Below are 22,407 nucleotides of genomic sequence, written 5' to 3'. Positions count from 1 at the left end.
TAAAAAGTTCTAAAAAGTTTAAAAAGTTTTTTTTCTCTGTCTTTCTAAAAGCTCTGACAAACTTTTTATCTTTTACTATCACTTTAACTCTCTCTAAAAATGTCTGGCACAGGCCAAAATGTTGATCTGTCCAAACTTGCATATGATCACCTTAGCTGGAAAGGAGCAAGGAGTCTCTGCATAGAGAGAGGTTTGAGTGTAGGGAAGAATCCTTCCTTAGAACTGTTAATTAACATGCTTAGAGTACAGGATAAGGCCATAAGTGCCCCATCTGTTGAAAAAGTAGCTAATGGTTCTCAATCTGATCCAGGGACTCCCCCAGGAAAAGATTCAGGAAAGAAACTTCCTAGCCTGCCCATTACTAGACAGTCTAGCATAGTTGGTAATGATGATGAGCCACACCATATAAATAGTGTTGTCTCACATCATAGCAAAAGCATTTATTCTCACCATACTGGTAGTGATGTTTCTGTTAGCCAAGCTGTTAGGGTGGCTTCTGTAAGGGACAGGTCTCCTTCTGTCCATTCTCACCATACTTCTGTTTCAAGGCATGTCCCTCCCACCCACCCTGATGACAGATTGTTAGAAAGGGAGCTCAATAGATTGAGAGTGGAACAAACCAGACTGAAGCTCAAGAAGCAACAGCTGGATTTGGATAGACAGACTTTAGAAGTAGAGAAGGAGAGACAGAAACTGGGTTTAGAAACCCATGGTGGCAGCAGCAGTATTCCCCATAGTCATCCTGCAAAAGAGCATGATTCCAGGAATCTGCACAAGATAGTTCCCCCTTATAAGGAGGGGGATGACATTAACAAGTGGTTTGCTGCACTTGAGAGGGCCTGTGTTGTACAGGATGTCCCTTAAAGGCAGTGGGCTGCTATCCTATGGCTATCATTTAGTGGAAAAGGTAGGGATAGGCTCCTTACTGTGAAAGAAAATGATGCTAATAATTTCCAAGTTCTTAAGAATGCACTCCTGGATGGTTATGGCTTAACCACTGAACAATACAGGATAAAGTTCAGAGAGACCAAAAAGGAGTCTTCACAAGACTGGGTTGATTTCATTGACCATTCAGTGAAGGCCTTGGAGGGGTGGTTACATGGCAGTAAAGTTACTGATTATGACAGCCCGTATAACTTGATCCTGAGAGAGCATATTCTTAATAATTGTGTGTCTGATTTGTTGCACCAGTACTTGGTGGACTCTGATCTGACCTCTCCCCAAGAATTGGGAAAGAAGGCAGACAAATGGGTCAGAACAAGGGTGAACAGAAAAGTTCATACAGGGGGTGACAAAGATGGCAACAACAAGAAGGATGGTAAGTCTTCTGACAAGGGTGGGGACAAATCTAAAAATGAGTCTTCATCAGGCCCACAAAAACACTCTGGTGGGGGTGGTGGGCCCAAATCCTCTTTTAATGAGAACAAGGAAAAGAAACCATGGTGCTATTTATGTAAAATAAAAGGCCATTGGACAACAGATCCCAGTTGTCCAAAGAAAGGCACCAAGCCTCCTACCACTACAACCCCTACTGCTACACCTAGTGTCCCTACTAATAGCAGTGGTGGTGGGAGCAAACCTACTAATAGCCAATCCAAGGGAGTAGCTGGGCTCACTATTGGTAACTTAGTTGGGGTTGGCCTTGTTAGGGAGGCCACAGAGGCTGTGTTAGTCTCTGAGGGGGCTATTGATTTAGCCACCTTAGTTGCTTGTCCCCTTAATATGGATAAGTACAAGCAGCTACCCCTAATAAATGATGTTGAGGTTCAGGCCTACAGGGACACTGGTGCCAGTGTGACTATGGTCATAGAGAAACTGGTCCACCCTGAACAACACCTACTTGGTCACCAGTACCAAGTAACCGATGCTCACAACAACACACTTAGCCACCCCATGGCTGTTGTTAATCTCAACTGGGGGGGGGTTACTGGTCCAAAGAAAGTTGTGGTAGCTTCAGATTTACCTGTAGACTGTCTATTAGGGAATGATTTGGAGACATCAGCTTGGTCAGATGTGGAGTTGGAGGCCCATGCAGCAATGCTGGGCATCCCCGGGCATATTTTTGGTTTGACAAGGGCTCAGGCCAAAAAGCAAAAAGGACAGGGAAGCTTGGATCCTGGAACAATGGACCAAGTGCTCCCTAAAGCTAGGGCTAGTAGAAGCAAACCACTTCCTACTATCCCTCCCTCTACAGTAGATTCAACTTCTGAGGAAGAAGAATTCCCTCCCTGTGCAGAACCTACACCAGAGGAGCTGGAAGCAGACACTGCTGAGCTTTTGGGTGAAGGGGGGCCTGCCAGAGAGGAGCTGAGTGTGGCACAGCAAACCTGTCCCACATTAGAGGGTCTCAGACAGCAAGCTGTCAAACAGGCTAATGGGGATGTCAGTGACTCTCACAGAGTTTACTGGGAGGACAACCTCTTGTACACTGAGCATAGGGATCCTAAACCTGGAGCTGCCAGGAGATTAGTGATTCCTCAGGAGTACAGAAAGTTCCTCCTAACCCTGGCACATGACATTCCCCTAGCTGGACACCTGGGTCAAATGAAAACTTGGGACAGATTGGTTCCATTGTTTCATTGGCCTAGGATGTCTGAGGACACAAAGGAATTTTGTAAGTCCTGTGAAACCTGTCAAGCCAGTGGCAAGACAGGTGGCACACCAAAGGCACCCCTTATTCCACTGCCTGTGGTTGGGGTTCGCTTTGAAAGGGTAGGGGTTGACATAGTTGGCCCCCTTGACCCTCCTACTGCTTCAGGCAATAGATTTATCTTGGTGGTAGTGGACCATGCCACAAGATATCCTGAAGCTATTCCTTTAAGGACCACTACAGCACCTGCAGTGGCAAAGGCCCTCCTGGGAATATTTTCGAGGGTGGGCTTCCCAAAGGAAGTGGTATCAGACAGGGGAAGCAATTTCATGTCTGCATACTTAAAGGCCATGTGGAAGGAGTGTGGTGTAACGTACAAGTTCACAACACCCTATCATCCACAAACAAATGGACTGGTGGAGAGATTTAATAAAACTTTCAAAGGCATGATTATGGGTCTCCCTGAAAAACTCCGCAGGAGATGGGATATCCTTCTACCATGCCTCCTTTTTGCCTACAGGGAGGTACCCCAGAAAGGAGTGGGCTTCAGCCCCTTTGAACTTCTTTTTGGACACCCTGTTAGGGGTCCACTCACACTTGTAAAGGAGGGTTGGGAACAACCTTTAAAAGCTCCTAAGCAGGATATTGTGGATTATGTACTTGGCCTCAGATCAAGGATGGCTGAGTACTTGAAAAAGGCCAGTAAAAACCTTCAGGCCAGCCAAGAGCTCCAGAAGCAATGGCATGATCAGAAGGCTGTTTTGGTTCAGTACCAACCAGGGCAGAAAGTGTGGGTCTTGGAGCCTGTGGCCCCAAGAGCACTCCAAGATAAATGGAGTGGTCCCCACACAATTGTTGAAAAGAAGGGAGAAGTCACCTATTTAGTTGACTTAGGCACTGCCAGGAGTCCCCTTAGGGTGCTCCATGTCAACCGCCTGAAACCCTACTATGACAGGGCTGATCTCACCCTGCTCATGGCAACTGATGAGGGACAGGAAGAAGACAGTGATCCTCTACCTGATCTCTTCTCTTCCACAGAACAAGATGCTCTTGTGGAATGTGTAGTTTTGGCTGATTGTCTTACTGCTGAGCAGAAAGATAATTGCATAAATCTCCTAGATCAATTCTCTGAACTCTTCTCTACTGTGCCAGGTACCACTTCTTGGTGTGAGCACACTATAGATACTGGAGACAGTTTACCTGTCAAAAGTAAGATCTATAGGCAGCCTGACCATGTCAGGGACTGCATAAAGCAAGAGGTCCAGAAAATGTTAGAACTAGGAGTGGTTGAGCACTCTGACAGTCCATGGGCTTCTCCTGTGGTACTGGTACCAAAACCCCATTCCAAAGATGGAAAGAAGGAAATGCGGTTTTGTGTAGACTATAGAGGTCTCAACTTGGTAACCAAAACTGATGCTCACCCTATACCCAGGGCAGATGAGCTCATAGATACACTGGCATCTGCCAAGTATCTAAGCACTTTTGACTTGACTGCAGGGTATTGGCAGATCAAATTGTCAGAAGATGCTAAACCTAAGACTGCATTTTCAACCATTGGAGGACATTACCAGTTTACTGTAATGCCTTTTGGTTTGAAAAATGCACCTGCCACTTTTCAGAGGTTGGTGAACACAGTCCTGCAAGGGCTGGAAGCTTTCAGTGCAGCATATTTGGACGATATAGCTGTCTTTAGCTCCAGCTGGGATGATCACCTGGTCCACCTATGGAAAGTTTTGGAGGCCCTGCAAAAGGCAGGCCTCACTATCAAGGCTTCAAAGTGCCAGATAGGGCAGGGTAAGGTGGTTTATCTGGGACACCTTGTTGGTGGGGAACAGATTGCACCACTTCAGGGGAAAATCCAAACAATTATTGATTGGGTTCCCCCTACCACTCAGACTCAGGTGAGAGCCTTCCTAGGCCTCACTGGGTATTACAGGAGGTTCATTAAGAACTATGGCTCCATTGCAGCCCCTCTTAATGACCTCACATCCAAGAAAATGCCTAAAAAGGTATTATGGACAGCAAACTGTCAGAAAGCTTTTGAGGAGCTGAAGCAGGCCATGTGCTCTGCACCTGTCCTGAAAAGCCCTTGTTACTCTAAAAAATTCTATGTCCAGACTGATGCATCTGAATTAGGAGTAGGGGCAGTCCTATCACAACTTAATTCTGAGGGCCAGGATCAACCTGTTGCTTTTATTAGTAGGAGGTTGACCCCTAGAGAAAAGCGTTGGTCTGCCATTTAGAGGGAGGCCTTTGCTGTGGTCTGGGCTCTGAAGAAGTTGAGGCCATACCTGTTTGGCACTCACTTCATTGTTCAGACAGACCACAAACCTCTACTTTGGCTAAAACAAATGAAAGGTGAAAATCCTAAATTGTTGAGGTGGTCCATATCCCTACAGGGAATGGACTATACAGTGGAACATAGACCTGGGAGTAGCCACTCCAATGCAGATGGACTCTCCAGATATTTCCACTTAGACAATAAAGACTCATCAGGTCATGGCTAGTCTTATTGTCCTTCGTTTGAGGGGGGGGGGGTTGTGTAGGAAAGTACCATCTTGCCTGGCATGTTACCCCCATTTTTCACTGTATATATGTTGTTTTAGTTGTATGTGTCACTGGGACCCTGGTAACCCAGGGCCCCAGTGCTCATAAGTGTGCCTGAATGTGTTACCTGTATAGTGACTAACTGTCTCACTGAGGCTCTGCTAATCAGAACCTCAGTGGTTATGCTCTCTCATTTCTTTCCAAATTGTCACTGACAGGCTAGTGACCATTTTTACCAATTTACATTGGCTTACTGGAACACCCTTATAATTCCCTAGTATATGGTACTGAGGTACCCAGGGTATGGGGGTTCCAGGAGATCCTTATGGGCTGCAGCATTTCTTTTGCCACCCATAGGGAGCTCTGACAATTCTTACACAGGCCTTCCACTGCAGCCTGAGTGAAATAACGTCCACGTTATTTCACAGCCATTTTACACTGCACTTAAGTAACTTATAAGTCACCTATATGTCTAACCTTTACCTGGTAAAGGTTAGGTGCAAAGTTACTTAGTGTGAGGGCACCCTGGCACTAGCCAAGGTGCCCCCACATTGTTCAGAGCCAATTCCCTGAACATTGTGAGTGCGGGGACACCATTACACGCGTGCACTACATATAGGTCACTACCTATATGTAGCTTCACAATGGTAACTCCGAATATGGCCATGTAACATGTCTATGATCATGGAATTGCCCCCTCTAGGCCATCCTGGCATAGTTGGCACAATCCCATGATCCCAGTGGTCTGTAGCACAGACCCTGGTACTGCCAAACTGCCCTTCCTGGGGTTTCACTGCAGCTGCTGCTGCTGCCAACCCCTCAGACAGGCATCTGCCCTCCTGGGGTCCAGCCAGGCCTGGCCCAGGATGGCAGAACAAAGAACTTCCTCTGAGAGAGGGTGTGACACCCTCTCCCTTTAGAAAATGGTGTGAAGGCAGGGGAGGAGTAGCCTCCCCCAGCCTCTGGAAATGCTTTGTTGGGCACAGATGTGCCCAATTCTGCATAAGCCAGTCTACACCGGTTCAGGGACCCCTTAGCCCCTGCTCTGGCGCGAAACTGGACAAAGGAAAGGGGAGTGACCTCTCCCCTGACCTGCACCTCCCCTGGGAGGTGTCCAGAGCTCCTCCAGTGTGCTCCAGACCTCTGCCATCTTGGAAACAGAGGTGCTGCTGGCACACTGGGCTGCTCTGAGTGGCCAGTGCCACCAGGTGACGTCAGAGACTCCTGCTGATAGGCTCCTTCAGGTGTTAGTAGCCTATCCTCTCTCCTAGGTAGCCAAACCCTCTTTTCTGGCTATTTAGGGTCTCTGTCTCTGGGGAAACTTTAGATAACGAATGCAAGAGCTCATCCGAGTTCCTCTGCATCTCTCTCTTCACCTTCTGCCAAGGAATCGACTGCTGACCGCGCTGGAAGCCTGCAAACCTGCAACATAGTAGCAAAGAAGACTACTGCAACTCTGTAACGCTGATCCTGCCACCTTCTCGACTGTTTTCCTGCTTGTGCATGCTGTGGGGGTAGTCTGCCTCCTCTCTGCACCAGAAGCTCCGAAGAAATCTCCCGTGGGTCGACGGAATCTTCCCCCTGCAACCGCAGGAACAAAAAAGCTGCATTACCGGTCCCTTGGGTCTCCTCTCAGCACGACGAGCGAGGTCCCTCGAATCCAGCGACTCTGTCCAAGTGACCCCCACAGTCCAGTGACTCTTCAGTCCAAGTTTGGTGGAGGTAAGTCCTTGCCTCACCTCGCTGGACTGCATTGCTGGGAACCGCGACTTTTGCAGCTACTCCGGCCCCTGTGCACTTCCGGCGGAAATCCTTTGTGCACAGCCAAGCCTGGGTCCACGGCACTCTAACCTGCATTGCACGACTTTCTAAGTTGGTCTCCGGCGACGTGGGACTCCTTTGTGCAACTTCGGCGAGCACCGTTTCACGCATCCTCCTAGTGCCTGTTTCTGGCACTTCTTTGGGAGCTACCTGCTTCAGAGAGGGCTCCTTGTCTTGCTCAACGTCCCCTCTCTCTGCTGGTCCAATTTGCGACCTCCTGGTCCCTCCAGGGCCACAGCAACGTCCAAAAACGCTAACCGCACGATTTGCAGCTAGCAAGGCTTATTGGCGTTCTTTCGGCGGGAAAACACTTCTGCACGACTCTCCACGGCGAGAGGGATCCGTCCACCAAAGGGGAAGTGTAGGAAAGTACCATCTTGCCTGGCATGTTACCCCCATTTTTCACTGTATATATGTTGTTTTAGTTGTATGTGTCACTGGGACCCTGGTAACCCAGGGCCCCAGTGCTCATAAGTGTGCCTGAATGTGTTACCTGTGTAGTGACTAACTGTCTCACTGAGGCTCTGCTAATCAGAACCTCAGTGGTTATGCTCTCTCATTTCTTTCCAAATTGTCACTGACAGGCTAGTGACCATTTTTACCAATTTACATTGGCTTACTGGAACACCCTTATAATTCCCTAGTATATGGTACTGAGGTACCCAGGGTATTGGGGTTCCAGGAGATCCCTATGGGCTGCAGCATTTCTTTTGCCACCCATAGGGAGCTCTGACAATTCTTACACAGGCCTGCCACTGCAGCCTGAGTGAAATAACGTCCACGTTATTTCACAGCCATTTTACACTGCACTTAAGTAACTTATAAGTCACCTATATGTCTAACCTTTACCTGGTAAAGGTTAGGTGCAAAGTTACTTAGTGTGAGGGCACCCTGGCACTAGCCAAGGTGCCCCCACATTGTTCAGAGCCAATTCACTGAACTTTGTGAGTGCGGGGACACCATTACACGCGTGCACTACATATAGGTCACTACCTATATGTAGCTTCACCATGGTAACTCCGAATATGGCCATGTAACATGTCTATGATCATGGAATTGCCCCCTCTATGCCATCCTGGCATTGTTGGTACAATTCCATGATCCCAGTGGTCTGTAGCACAGACCCTGGTACTGCCAGACTGCCCTTCCTGGGGCTTCACTGCAGCTGCTGCTGCTGCCAACCCCTCAGACAGGCAGCTGCCCTCCTGGGGTCCAGCCAGGCCTGGCCCAGGATGGCAGAACAAAGAACTTCCTCTGAGAGAGGGGGTGATACCCTCTCCCTTTGGAAAATGGTGTGAAGGCAGGGGAGGAGTAGCCTCCCCCAGCCTCTGGAAATGCTTTGTTGGGCACAGATGTGCCCAATTCTGCATAAGCCAGTCTACACCGGTTCAGGGACCCCTTAGCCCCTGCTCTGGCGCGAAACTGGACAAAGGAAAGGGGAGTGACCACTCCCCTGACCTGCACCTCCCCTGGGAGGTGTCCAGAGCTCCTCCAGTGTGCTCCAGACCTCTGCCATCTTGGAAACAGAGGTGCTGCTGGCACACTGGACTGCTCTGAGTGGCCAGTGCCACCAGGTGACGTCAGAGACTCCTGCTGATAGGCTCCTTCAGGTGTTAGTAGCCTTTCCTCTCTCCTAGGTAGCCAAACCCTCTTTTCTGGCTATTTAGGGTCTCTGTCTCTGGGGAAACTTTAGATAATGAATGCATGAGCTCAGCCGAGTTCCTCTGCATCTCCCTCTTCACCTTCTGATAAGGAATCGACCGCTGACCGCGCTGGAAGCCTGCAAACCTGCAACATAGTAGCAAAGACGACTACTGCAACTCTGTAACGCTGATCCTGCCGCCTTCTCGACTGTTTTCCTGCTTGTGCATGCTGTGGGGGTAGTCTGCCTCCTCTCTGCACCAGAAGCTCCGAAGAAATCTCCTGTGGGTCGACGGAATCTTCCCCCTGCAACCGCAGGCACCAAAAAGCTGCATTACCGGTCCCTTGGGTCTCCTCTCAGCACGACGAGCGAGGTCCCTCGAATCCAGCGACGCTCTCCAAGTGACCCCCACAGTCCAGTGACTCTTCAGCCCAAGTTTGGTGGAGGTAAGTCCTTGCCTCACCTCGCTGGGCTGCATTGCTGGGAACCGCGACTTTGCAGCTACTCCGGCCCCTGTGCACTTCCGGCGGAAATCCTTTGTGCACAGCCAAGCCTGGGTCCACGGCACTCTAACCTGCATTGCACGACTTTCTAAGTTGGTCTCCGGCGACGTGGGACTCCTTTGTGCAACTTCGGCGAGCACCGTTTCACGCATCCTCGTAGTGCCTGTTTCTGGCACTTCTCCGGGTGCTACCTGCTTCAGTGAGGGCTCTTTGTCTTGCTCGACGTCCCCTCTCTCTTCAGGTCCAATTTGCGACCTCCTGGTCCCTCCTGGGCCCCAGCAGCATCCAAAAACGCCAAACGCACGATTTGCATCTAGCAAGGCTTGTTGGCGTCCTTCTGGCGGGGAAACACTTCTGCACGACTCTGCAAGGTAAGTGGGATCCGTCCACCAAAGGGGAAGTCTCTAGCCCTTTTCGTTCCTGCAGAAACCTCAGCTTCTTCTGTCCAGTCGAAGCTTCTTTGCACCCGCAGCTGGCATTTCCTGGGCATCTGCCCATCTCCGACTTGCTTGTGACTTTTGGACTTGGTCCCCTTGTTCCACAGGTACCCTAGATTGGAAATCCACAGTTGTTGCATTGCTGGTTTGTGTCTTTCCTGCATTATTCCTCTAACACGACTCTTTTGTCCTTAGGGGAACTTTAGTGCACTTTGCACTCACTTTTCAGGGTCTTGGGGAGGGTTATTTTTCTAACTCTCACTATTTTCTAATAGTCCCAGCGACCCTCTACAAGGTCACATAGGTTTGGGGTCCATTCGTGGTTCGCATTCCACTTTTGGAGTATATGGTTTGTGTTGCCCCTATCCCTATGTTTCCCCATTGCATCCTATTGTAACTATACATTGTTTGCACTGTTTTCTAAGACTATACTGCATATTTTTGCTATTGTGTATATATATCTTGTGTATATTTCCTATCCTCTCACTGAGGGTACACTCTAAGAAACTTTGGCATATTGTCATAAAAATAAAGTACCTTTATTTTTAGTATAACTGTGTATTGTGTTTTCTTATGATATTGTGCATATGACACTAAGTGGTACTGTAGTAGCTTCACACGTCTCCTAGTTCAGCCTAAGCTGCTCTGCTAAGCTACCATTATCTATCAGCCTAAGCTGCTAGACACCCTATACACTAATAAGGGATAACTGGGCCTGGTGCAAGGTGCAAGTACCCCTTGGTACTCACTACAAGCCAGTCCAGCCTCCTACATTGGTTGTGCAGTGGTGGGATAAGTGCTTGAGACTACTTACCACTCTTGTCATTGTACTTTTCATAAGAGAAAAATATACAAAACAAGGTCAGTGTATATACACATAGCCAAAAAGTTTTGCATTTCCTCTTTTCACTCTTTTCTAAGTGCTGAAAAGTACTCCTAAACTTTCAAAAAGTTCTTAAAAGTTTAAAAAGTTTTTTCTGTCTTTCCAAAAAGTTCTGAAAACTTTTTTCTCTTTTTCTATCACTTTAACTCTCTCTAAAAAATGTCTGGTACAGGCCAAAATGTTGAACTGTCCAAAATTGCATATGATCACCTTAGCTGGAAAGGAGCAAGGAGTCTCTGCATAGAGAGAGGTTTGAGTGTAGGGAAGAATCCTTCCTTAGAACTGTTAATTAATATGCTTAGAGTACAGGATAAGGCCATAAGTGCCCAATCTGGTGAAAAAGTAGCTAATGGTTCTCAATCTGATCCAGGGACTCCCCCAGGAAAAGGTTCAGGAAAGAAACTTCTCAGCCTGCCCATTACTAGACAGTCTAGCATAGTTGGTACAGAGGTTGAATCACACCATACTGATGGTGTGCTCTCACATTATGCTGGTAGCCAAGCTGTTAGGGTGCCCTCTGTAAGGGACAGGTCTCCTTCTGTTCATTCCCATCATACCTCTGTATCTAGAAATGTCCCTCCCACCCACCCTGATGACAGATTGTTAGAAAGGGAGCTCAATAGATTGAGAGTGGAACAAACCAGACTGAAGCTCAAGAAGCAACAGCTGGATTTGGATAGACAGTCTTTAGAATTAGAGAAGGAAAGACAGAAGTTGGGTTTAGATACCCATGGTGGCAGCAGCAGTATTCCCCATAGTCATCCTGCAAAAGAGCATGATTCCAGGAATCTGCACAAGATAGTTCCCCCTTATAAGGAGGGGGATGACATTAACAAGTGGTTTGCTGCACTTGAGAGGGCCTGTGCTGTACAGGATGTCCCTCAAAAGCAGTGGGCTGCTATCCTATGGCTATCATTTAGTGGAAAAGGTAGGGATAGGCTCCTTACTGTAAAAGAAAATGATGCCAATAATTTCCAAGTTCTTAAGAATGCACTCCTGGATGGTTATGGCTTAACCACTGAACAGTACAGGATAAAGTTCAGAGAGACCAAAAAGGAGTCTTCACAAGACTGGGTTGATTTCATTGACCAGGCAGTGAAGGCCTTGGAGGGGTGGTTACATGGCAGTAAAGTTACTGATTATGACAGCCTGTATAACTTAATCCTGAGAGAGCATATTCTTAATAATTGTGTGTCTGATTTGTTGCACCAGTACTTGGTGGACTCTGATCTGACCTCTCCCCAAGAATTGGGAAAGAAGGCAGACAAATGGGTCAGAACAAGAGTGAACAGAAAAGTTCATACAGGGGGTTACAAAGATGGCAACAAAAAGAAGGATGGTAAGTCTTCTGACAAGGGTGGGGACAAATCTAAAAATGAGTCTTCATCAGGCCCACAAAAACACTCTGGTGGGGGTGGTGGGTCCAAATCCTCCTTTAATCAGAACAAGGAAAAGAAACCATGGTGCTATTTATGTAAAATAAAAGGCCATTGGACAACAGATCCCAGTTGTCCAAAGAAAGGCACCACAGCTCCTACCACTACAACCCCTACTGCTACACCTAGTGTCCCTACTAATAGCAGTGGTGGTGGGAGGAAACCTACTAATAGCCAATCCAAGGGAGTAGCTGGGCTCACTTTTGGTAATTTAGTTGGGGTTGGTCTGATTAGGGAGACCACAGAGGCTACTTTAGTCTCTGAAGGGGCTATTGATTTAGCCACTTTGGTTGCTTGCCCCCATAACTTGGAGAAGTACAAGCAACTAACCCTAATAAATGGTGTTGAGGTCCAGGCCTACAGGGACACAGGTGCCAGTGTCACAATGGTGATTGAGAAACTGGTGCACCCTGAACAACACAAACTTGGACACCAGTACCAAGTAACCGATGCTCACAACATAACACAAAGCCACCCCATGGCTGTTGTAAATCTCAACTGGGGGGGGGTAACTGGTCCAAAGAAAGTTGTGGTAGCTTCAGATTTACCTGTAGACTGTCTATTAGGGAATGATTTGGAGACATCAGCTTGGTCAGATGTGGAGTTGGAGGCCCATGCAGCAATGCTGGGCATCCCAGGGCATATTTTTGCTTTGACAAGGGCTCAGGCCAAAAAGCAAAAAGGACAGGGAAGCTTGGATCCTGGAACAATGGACCAAGTGCTCCCTAAAGCTAGGGCTAGTAGAAGCAAACCACTTCCTACTATCCCTCCCTCTACAGTGGATTCTACTTCTGAGGAAGAAGAATTCCCTCCCTGTGCAGAACCTACACCAGAGGAGCTGGAAGCAGACACTGCTGAGCTTTTGGGTGAAGGGGGGCCTGCCAGAGAGGAGCTGAGTGTGGCACAGCAAACCTGTCCCACATTAGAGGGTCTCAGACAGCAAGCTGTCAAACAGGCTAATGGGGATGTCAGTGACTCTCACAGAGTTTACTGGGAGGACAACCTCTTGTACACTGAGCATAGGGATCCTAAACCTGGAGCTGTCAGGAGATTAGTGATTCCTCAGGAGTACAGAAAGTTCCTCCTAACACTGGCACATGACATTCCCTTAGCTGGGCACCTGAGTCAAATGAAAACTTGGGACAGATTGGTACCATTGTTTCATTGGCCTAGGATGTCTGAGGACACAAAGGAATTTTGTAAGTCCTGTGAAACCTGTCAAGCCAGTGGCAAGACAGGTGGCACTCCAAAGGCACCCCTTATCCCACTGCCTGTGGTTGGGGTTCCCTTTGAAAGGGTAGGGGTTGACATAGTTGGCCCCCTTGACCCTCCTACTGCTTCAGGCAATAGGTTTATCTTAGTGGTAGTGGACCATGCCACAAGATATCCTGAAGCTATTCCTTTAAGGACCACTACAGCTCCTGCAGTGGCAAAGGCCCTCCTGGGAATATTTTCCAGGGTGGGCTTCCCAAAGGAAGTAGTATCAGACAGAGGAAGCAATTTCATGTCTGCATACTTAAAGGCCATGTGGAAGGAGTGTGGTGTAACTTACAAGTTCACAACACCCTATCATCCACAAACAAATGGACTGGTGGAGAGATTTAATAAAACTCTCAAAGGCATGATTATGGGTCTCCCTGAAAAACTCCGCAGGAGATGGGATATCCTTCTACCATGCCTCCTTTTTGCCTACAGGGAGGTACCCCAGAAAGGAGTGGGCTTCAGCCCCTTTGAACTTCTTTTTGGACACCCTGTTAGGGGCCCACTCACACTTGTAAAGGAGGGTTGGGAACAACCTTTAAAAGCTCCTAAGCAGGATATTGTGGATTATGTACTTGGCCTCAGATCAAGGATGGCTGAGTACATGAAAAAGGCCAGTAAAAACCTTCAGGCCAGCCAAGAGCTCCAGAAGCAATGGCATGATCAGAAGGCTGTTTTGGTTCAGTACCAACCAGGGCAGAAAGTGTGGGTCTTGGAGCCTGTGGCCCCAAGAGCACTCCAAGATAAATGGAGTGGACCCCACACAATTGTTGAAAAAAAGGGTGAAGTCACCTACTTGGTTGACTTAGGCACTGCCAGGAGTCCCCTTAGGGTGCTCCATGTCAACCGCCTGAAACCCTACTATGACAGGGCTGATCTCACCCTGCTCATGGCAACTGATGAGGGACAGGAAGAAGACAGTGATCCTCTACCTGATCTCTTCTCTTCCACAGAACAAGATGCTCTTGTGGAAGGTGTAGTTTTGGCTGATTGTCTTACTGCTGAGCAGAAAGATAATTGCATAAATCTCCTAGGACAATTTTCAGAACTCTTCTCTACTGTGCCAGGCACCACTTCTTGGTGTGAGCACACTATAGATACTGGAGACAGTTTACCTGTCAAAAGTAAGATCTATAGGCAGCCTGACCATGTCAGGGACTGCATAAAGCAAGAAGTTCAGAAAATGTTGGAACTAGGAGTGGTTGAGCACTCTGACAGTCCATGGGCTTCTCCTGTGGTACTGGTACCAAAACCCAATTCTAAAGATGGAAAAAAGGAAATGAGGTTTTGTGTAGACTATAGAGGTCTCAACTTGGTAACCAAAACTGATGCTCACCCTATACCCAGGGCAGATGAGCTTATAGATACACTGGCTTCTGCCAAGTATCTAAGCACTTTTGATTTGACTGCAGGGTATTGGCAGATCAAATTGTCAGAAGATGCTAAACCTAAGACTGCATTTTCTACCATTGGAGGACATTACCAGTTTACTGTAATGCCTTTTGGTTTGAAAAATGCACCTGCCACTTTTCAGAGGTTGGTGAACACAGTCCTGCAAGGGCTGGAAGCTTTCAGTGCAGCATATTTGGATGATATAGCTGTCTTTAGCTCCAGCTGGGATGATCACCTGGTCCACCTGTGGAAAGTTTTGGAGGCTCTGCAAAAGGCAGGCCTCACTATCAAGGCTTCAAAGTGCCAGATAGGGCAGGGTAAGGTGGTTTATCTGGGACACCTTGTTGGTGGGGAACAGATTGCACCACTTCAGGGGAAAATCCAAACTATTATTGATTGGGTTCCCCCTACCACTCAGACTCAGGTGAGAGCCTTCCTAGGCCTCACTGGGTATTACAGGAGGTTCATTAAGAACTATGGCTCCATTGCAGCCCCTCTTAATGACCTCACATCCAAGAAAATGCCTAAAAAGGTATTATGGACAGCAAACTGTCAGAAAGCTTTTGAGGAGCTGAAGCAGGCCATGTGCTCTGCACCTGTCCTGAAAAGCCCTTGTTACTCTAAAAAATTCTATGTCCAAACTGATGCATCTGAATTAGGAGTAGGGGCAGTCCTATCACAACTTAATTCTGAGGGCCAGGATCAACCAGTTGCTTTTATTAGTAGAAGGTTGACCCCTAGAGAAAAGCGTTGGTCTGCCATTGAGAGGGAGGCCTTTGCTGTGGTCTGGGCTCTGAAGAAGTTGAGGCCATACCTGTTTGGCACTCACTTCATTGTTCAGACAGACCACAAACCTCTACTTTGGCTAAAACAAATGAAAGGTGAAAATCCTAAATTGTTGAGGTGGTCCATATCCCTACAGGGAATGGACTATACAGTGGAACATAGACCTGGGAGTAGCCACTCCAATGCAGATGGACTCTCCAGATATTTCCACTTAGACAATGAAGACTCATCAGGTAATGGCTAGTCTTATTGTCCTTCGTTTGGGGGGGGGTTGTGTAGGAAAGTACCATCTTGCCTGGCATGTTACCCCCATTTTTCACTGTATATATGTTGTTTTAGTTGTATGTGTCACTGGGACCTTGGTAACCCAGGGCCCCAGTGCTCATAAGTGTGCCTGAATGTGTTACCTGTGTAGTGACTAACTGTCTCACTGAGGCTCTGCTAATCAGAACCTCAGTGGTTATGCTCTCTCATTTCTTTCCAAATTGTCACTGACAGGCTAGTGACCATTTTTACCAATTTACATTGGCTTACTGGAACACCCTTATAATTCCCTAGTATATGGTACTGAGGTACCCAGGGTATTGGGGTTCCAGGAGATCCCTATGGGCTGCAGCATTTCTTTTGCCACCCATAGGGAGCTCTGACAATTCTTACACAGGCCTGCCACTGCAGCCTGAGTGAAATAACGTCCACGTTATTTCACAGCCATTTTACACTGCACTTAAGTAACTTATAAGTCACCTATATGTCTAACCTTTACCTGGTAAAGGTTAGGTGCAAAGTTACTTAGTGTGAGGGCACCCTGGCACTAGCCAAGGTGCCCCCACATTGTTCAGAGCCAAATTCACTGAACTTTGTGAGTGCGGGGACACCATTACACGCGTGCACTACATATAGGTCACTACCTATATGTAGCTTCACAATGGTAACTCCGAATATGGCCATGTAACATGTCTATGATCATGGAATTGCCCCCTCTAGGCCATCCTGGCATAGTTGGCACAATCCCATGATCCCAGTGGTCTGTAGCACAGACCCTGGTACTGCCAAACTGCCCTTCCTGGGGTTTCACTGCAGCTGCTGCTGCTGCCAACCCCTCAGACAGGCATCTGCCCTCCTGGGGTCCAGCCAGGCCTGGCCCAGGATGGCAGAACAAAGAACTTCCTCTGAGAGAGGGTGTGACACCCTCTCCCTTTGGAAAATGGTGTGAAGGCAGGGGAGGAGTAGCCTCCCCCAGCCTCTGGAAATGCTTTGTTGGGCACAGATGTGCCCAATTCTGCATAAGCCAGTCTACACCAGTTCAGGGACTCCTTAGCCCCTGCTCTGGCGTGAAACTGGACAAAGGAAAGGGGAGTGACCACTCCCCTGACCTGCACCTCCCCTGGGAGGTGTCCAGAGCTCCTCCAGTGTGCTCCAGACCTCTGCCATCTTGGAAACAGAGGTGCTGCTGGAACACTGGACTGCTCTGAGTGGCCAGTGCCACCAGGTGATGTCAGAGACTCCTGCTGATAGGCTCCTTCAGGTGTTAGTAGCCTTTCCTCTCTCCTAGGTAGCCAAACCCTCTTTTCTGGCTATTTAGGGTCTCTGTCTCTGGGGAAACTTTAGATAACGAATGCATGAGCTCAGCCGAGTTCCTCTGCATCTCCCTCTTCACCTTCTGATAAGGAATCGACCGCTGACCGCGCTGGAAGCCTGCAAACCTGCAACATAGTAACAAAGACGACTACTGCAACTCTGTAACGCTGATCCTGCCGCCTTCTCGACTGTTTTCCTGCTTGTGCATGCTGTGGGGGTAGTCTGCCTCCTCTCTGCACCAGAATCTCCGAAGAAATCTCCCGTGGGTCGACGGAATCTTCCCCCTGCAACCGCAGGCACCAAAAAGCTGCATTACCGGTCCCTTGGGTCTCCTCTCAGCACGACGAGCGAGGTCCCTCGAATCCAGCGACGCTGTCCAAGTGACCCCCACAGTCCAGTGACTCTTCAGCCCAAGTTTGGTGGAGGTAAGTCCTTGCCTCACCTCGCTGGGCTGCATTGCTGGGAACCGCGACTTTGCAGCTACTCCGGCCCCTGTGCACTTCCTGCGGAAATCCTTTGTGCACAGCCAAGCCTGGGTCCACGGCACTCTAACCTGCATTGCACGACTTTCTAAGTTGGTCTCCGGCGACGTGGGACTCCTTTGTGCAACTTCGGCGAGCACCGTTTCACGCATCCTTGTAGTGCCTGTTTCTGGCACTTCTCCGGGTGCTACCTGCTTCAGTGAGGGCTCTTTGTCTTGCTCGACGTCCCCTCTCCCTTCAGGTCTAATTTGCGACCTCCTGGTCCCTCCTGGGCCCCAGCAGCGTCCAAAAATGCCAAACGCACGATTTGCATCTAGCAAGGCTTGTTGGCATCCTTCCGGCGGGAAAATACTTCTGCACAACTTTCCAAGGCGAGTGGGATCCGTCCACCAAAGGGGAAGTCTCTAGCCCTTTTCGTTCCTGCAGAAACCTCAGCTTCTTCTGTCCAGTCGAAGCTTCTTTGCACCCGCAGCTGGCATTTCCTGGGCATCTGCCCATCTCCGACTTGCTTGTGACTTTTGGACTTGGTCCCCTTGTTCCACAGGTACCCTAGATTGGAAATCCACAGTTGTTGCATTGCTGGTTTGTGTCTTTCCTGCATTATTCCTCTAACACGACTCTTTTGTCCTTAGGGGAACTTTAGTGCACTTTGCACTCACTTTTCAGGGTCTTGGGGAGGGTTATTTTTCTAACTCTCACTATTTTCTAATAGTCCCAGCGACCCTCTACAAGGTCACATAGGTTTGGGGTCCATTCGTGGTTCGCATTCCACTTTTGGAGTATATGGTTTGTGTTGCCCCTATCCCTATGTTTCCCCATTGCATCCTATTGTAACTATACATTGTTTGCACTGTTTTCTAAGACTATACTGCATATTTTTGCTATTGTGTATATATATCTTGTGTATATTTCCTATCCTCTCACTGAGGGTACACTCTAAGAAACTTTGGCATATTGTCATAAAAATAAAGTACCTTTATTTTTAGTATAACTGTGTATTGTGTTTTCTTATGATATTGTGCATATGACACTAAGTGGTACTGTAGTAGCTTCACACGTCTCCTAGTTCAGCCTAAGCTGCTCTGCTAAGCTACCATTATCTATCAGCCTAAGCTGCTAGACACCCTATACACTAATAAGGGATAACTGGGCCTGGTGCAAGGTGCAAGTACCCCTTGGTACTCACTACAAGCCAGTCCAGCCTCCTACAGGAAGTCTCTAGCCCTTTTCGTTCCTGCAGAAACCTCAGCTTCTTCTGTCCAGTAGAAGCTTCTTCGCACCCGCAGCTGGCATTTCCTGGGCATCTGCCCATCTCCGACTTGCTTGTGACTTTTGGACTTGGTCCCCTTGTTCCACAGGTACCCTAGATTGGAAATCCACAGTTGTTGCATTGTTGGTTTGTGTCTTTCCTGCATTATTCCTCTAACACGACTTCTTTGTCCTTAGGGGAACTTTAGTGCACTTTGCACTCACTTTTCATGGTCTTGGGGAGGGTTATTTTTCTAACTCTCACTATTTTCTAATAGTCCCAGCGACCCTCTACAAGGTCACATAGGTTTGGGGTCCATTCGTGGTTCGCATTCCACTTTTGGAGTATATGGTTTGTGTTGCCCCTATCCCTATGTTTCCCCATTGCATCCTATTGTAACTATACATTGTTTGCACTGTTTTCTAAGACTATTCTGCATATTTTTGCTATTGTGTATATATATCTTGTGTATATTTCCTATCCTCTCACTGAGGGTACACTCTAAGATACTTTGGCATATTGTCATAAAAATAAAGTACCTTTATTTTTAGTATAACTGTGTATTGTGTTTTCTTGTGATATTGTGCATATGACACTAAGTGGTACTGTAGTAGCTTCACACGTCTCCTAGTTCAGCCTAAGCTGCTCTGCTAAGCTACCATTATCTATCAGCCTAAGCTGCTAGACACCCTATACACTAATAAGGGATAACTGGGCCTGGTGCAAGGTCCAAGTACCCCTTGGTACTCACTACAAGCCAGTCCAGCCTCCTACATGGGGTGTAAAGTTTCTTACCAACTAAATTTAGGGGAGAGAGCACTGACACTGGGGTCGTGGTTAGCAGGATCCCAATGTACTATATTCTACAAATACTGACACCGGGCAAATATTGGGTGTAACTATGTCAGAAAAGTACTACTTTCTTACACCACCCACTACTTATTTTTAGAAGTGAAAACCGGAAACCCTTGTGTCAGTCCCTCCCACAGCTTTCAAAGTATTCTGGTAGATGTAATTCTCCATACGTCTTATCTTGCTGCCAAAGTTATCTTAATATTTCAGTTCATTTAATAAAAAAGCAGGCTGGGAGGTTTCCCTTTAACTCAAAGTGGATTGTGACAAGTCCTGATTAAAAAAAAACACTTGCCACCCTTGATTATCACTGGGCTTTGACAGCTGGCATCTCTCTAAAATTAAGGAAACAAGAGTTTAACATATTGTAGTATGTTGGAGCCTTCTGTGTCCCCCTTCACGTTACAGATTATATTGTCATCACATCTTGCTTTAGTTTCAAAGTTCTCAGATTTGTCATGTAACATGTGTAGCTGATTATATATATTCTTAAGCTCAGTCATTTCCCCATTTCCATCTGTCATGACACCAGCAGTTTACTGTTCTGTTCCTTTTCTCTCACTATGTGTCCCAGGTGGTCGAAGTCTGTTCTTAGAGTTGTTATTGTTTTGGTAAGGCTGCTCAATCAATGTAGGCGGCTGACCTGGCTTGTAGGGGGTGCCAATGGTACTTACACCTTATGCCAAATCCAGTTATCCCTTATTAGTAGAGTGTAGTAGTGTTCTAGCAGCTTAGGCTGATAGAGGTAGCTATAGCAGAGCAACCAAGGCTGAACCAGGAGACATGCAAAACTCATGCAATACTACTTATATCATATAGGTACTATATCATAAGAAACACAATACTCAGTTATAAAAAATAAAGGTACTTGTAACCGTGCATCCGTCGATGCCGTTTCACGCGCGACCACAGAGGCTGTGTTTACATACCCCCGGGGCACTCGAGAGAGTCCCGGGGGAATGACGTCAGACGCAGAAGGCGTCTCATGGAGCATGAAAAAGGAAGACGGACGATTCAGTCATCGTCGAGGAGAAGAGAAGGAGACCGGAGAAATGCGCACGGAAGGGAGAGAAATGCTGGAGCGGCAGAATGTGGATACGGAGCACAACGCGACAGGAGGAACGCCAGAGAAGGAAGGAGACCTTAGGGCGCCTCCCGCCCCTACCAGAGAGAAGTCGGGAGACCACGAAGGGGCCAGCCACGTCCCAGGAGGGGCGTGGCACCCACAGGTACGTTCGTACCTAAACTGGGCTTTCTGGCCGGGGTGGTTAAGGGTAAAATAAGCAAGGGAGGGGAAGACGGGGAGTAAGGAGGGGAGGTCCTGTAAGGAAGGGAAAACTCTGTAAAAAGGGGGAAACCATACTGACTCTCCCTCCCTAACCTCACTGTAAGGGGAAGTCCGTCAAAGGAATCTGTGAAGAAACTAGAATATTCACGGGAAGGTGACAGTCACTATTGAATAGAAGTGTCCCACCACATACCCCCACACGTACCTCCCCTCCCATCACCCTACGAACCCTAATTAAAACCCGCCTTACCTCCAAACTTACCTATTTTTCCGCTGTTCTTTTATTCTGGGGAAACCTGGGCTGCCGCCTCGAGGGAAAGACCAGACCCCCTTCCATTTGGGAACAAGCCAGATCGGAAAGCAATTAAAATCCTGAGAAGAGAAAAAGGACCATGATGAATAACAGGAAGCAGACCTGAGACAACCTTAATTAATACGAAATAAACCACTTATCCACTCAAGCCTGCGCCTATAGAGTTATTCCAATATCTCTCCCATCTGGAGATAAAGAACCCCATTACAATGGTGTCAGAAGTGGGATATTGGAATAAGCAACCGGACAGGCTGAGACCATGGAGGGTACTCCCACCATAGCGGACATGATGCAGCAATTAGCTGAGGGGCAGAGACATCTGCAGATTGTGTGGGAGGAGCAACAAAAAGAAGCAAAAGCGGAAAGGTAGGCACTACAAAGCACTCTCAAAAGTCAGGCCACTATCATGGCCAACAACCAGTTGGTACATGAGAATGCCCTAAAAACCTTAACCGATACCATTGCGGCCACCAGAGTACATCCGAATGTACCCAGCTCAGTCTTACAAAGGTATCAGGAAGGCGAAGACCCGGATGCCTTTTTTACCAACTTTGAGCGAGTTGCCACTTCCGCTACATGGCCTCAGGATAGGTGGGGCCAGTATATCGCCCGTTTATTAACCGGGACCCTCCAAGCAGCTTATCAAGCAGTAAACCCAGGAGGTACAACGCCCTACCAAGACATTAAAAATAGCATCCTGGAGCGGGTGGGCTTTGACACCGAACATTACAGGGTCAGGTTCAGGAAAGCCAAGTGGGGACCATGCGAGAATCCCAGAGCATTATATTTTCGGATAAAGGACTTGGGTCTCAAATGGTTAGGACCCATAGGAACTAATAGGGAAGATATTATTGAGGCCATCCTCTTGGAACACTATCTAGACGCCCTACCTTCCAATACCCGAAACTGGATCAAACACCCGAGACCTGACACGAACACTACCATTGAGTTGGCTTGTGCTTTCCACCGCTCCCTCGAGTTTAAGACACCCCTCCAACGCATAACGCCTAGCCCTGTCTGTAGGAAAGTACCATCTTGCCTGGCATGTTACCCCCATTTTTCACTGTATATATGTTGTTTTAGTTGTATGTGTCACTGGGACCCTGGTAACCCAGGGCCCCAGTGCTCATAAGTGTGCCTGAATGTGTTACCTGTGTAGTGACTAACTGTCTCACTGAGGCTCTGCTAATCAGAACCTCAGTGGTTATGCTCTCTCATTTCTTTCCAAATTGTCACTAACAGGCTAGTGACCATTTTTACCAATTTACATTGGCTTACTGGAACACCCTTATAATTCCCTAGTATATGGTACTGAGGTACCCAGGGTATTGGGGTTCCAGGAGATCCC

At 47.8% G+C, this 22,407-nt stretch overlaps 1 protein-coding gene across 1 annotated transcript in view; it reads left to right on the top strand.

The window, feature by feature from the left end:
* DNAH17 (dynein axonemal heavy chain 17) overlaps positions 1 to 22,407 on the top strand; it is a 7,556,186-nt gene that overhangs the window by 899,533 nt on the left and 6,634,246 nt on the right. The gene's annotated exons all lie outside the window — the stretch shown is intronic.

Source organism: Pleurodeles waltl, chromosome 7 (assembly GCF_031143425.1).
Source record: "Pleurodeles waltl isolate 20211129_DDA chromosome 7, aPleWal1.hap1.20221129, whole genome shotgun sequence".
NCBI classification, from domain to species: Eukaryota; Metazoa; Chordata; class Amphibia; order Caudata; family Salamandridae; genus Pleurodeles; species Pleurodeles waltl.
This window is presented reverse-complemented; position numbering and strand designations above follow the sequence as displayed.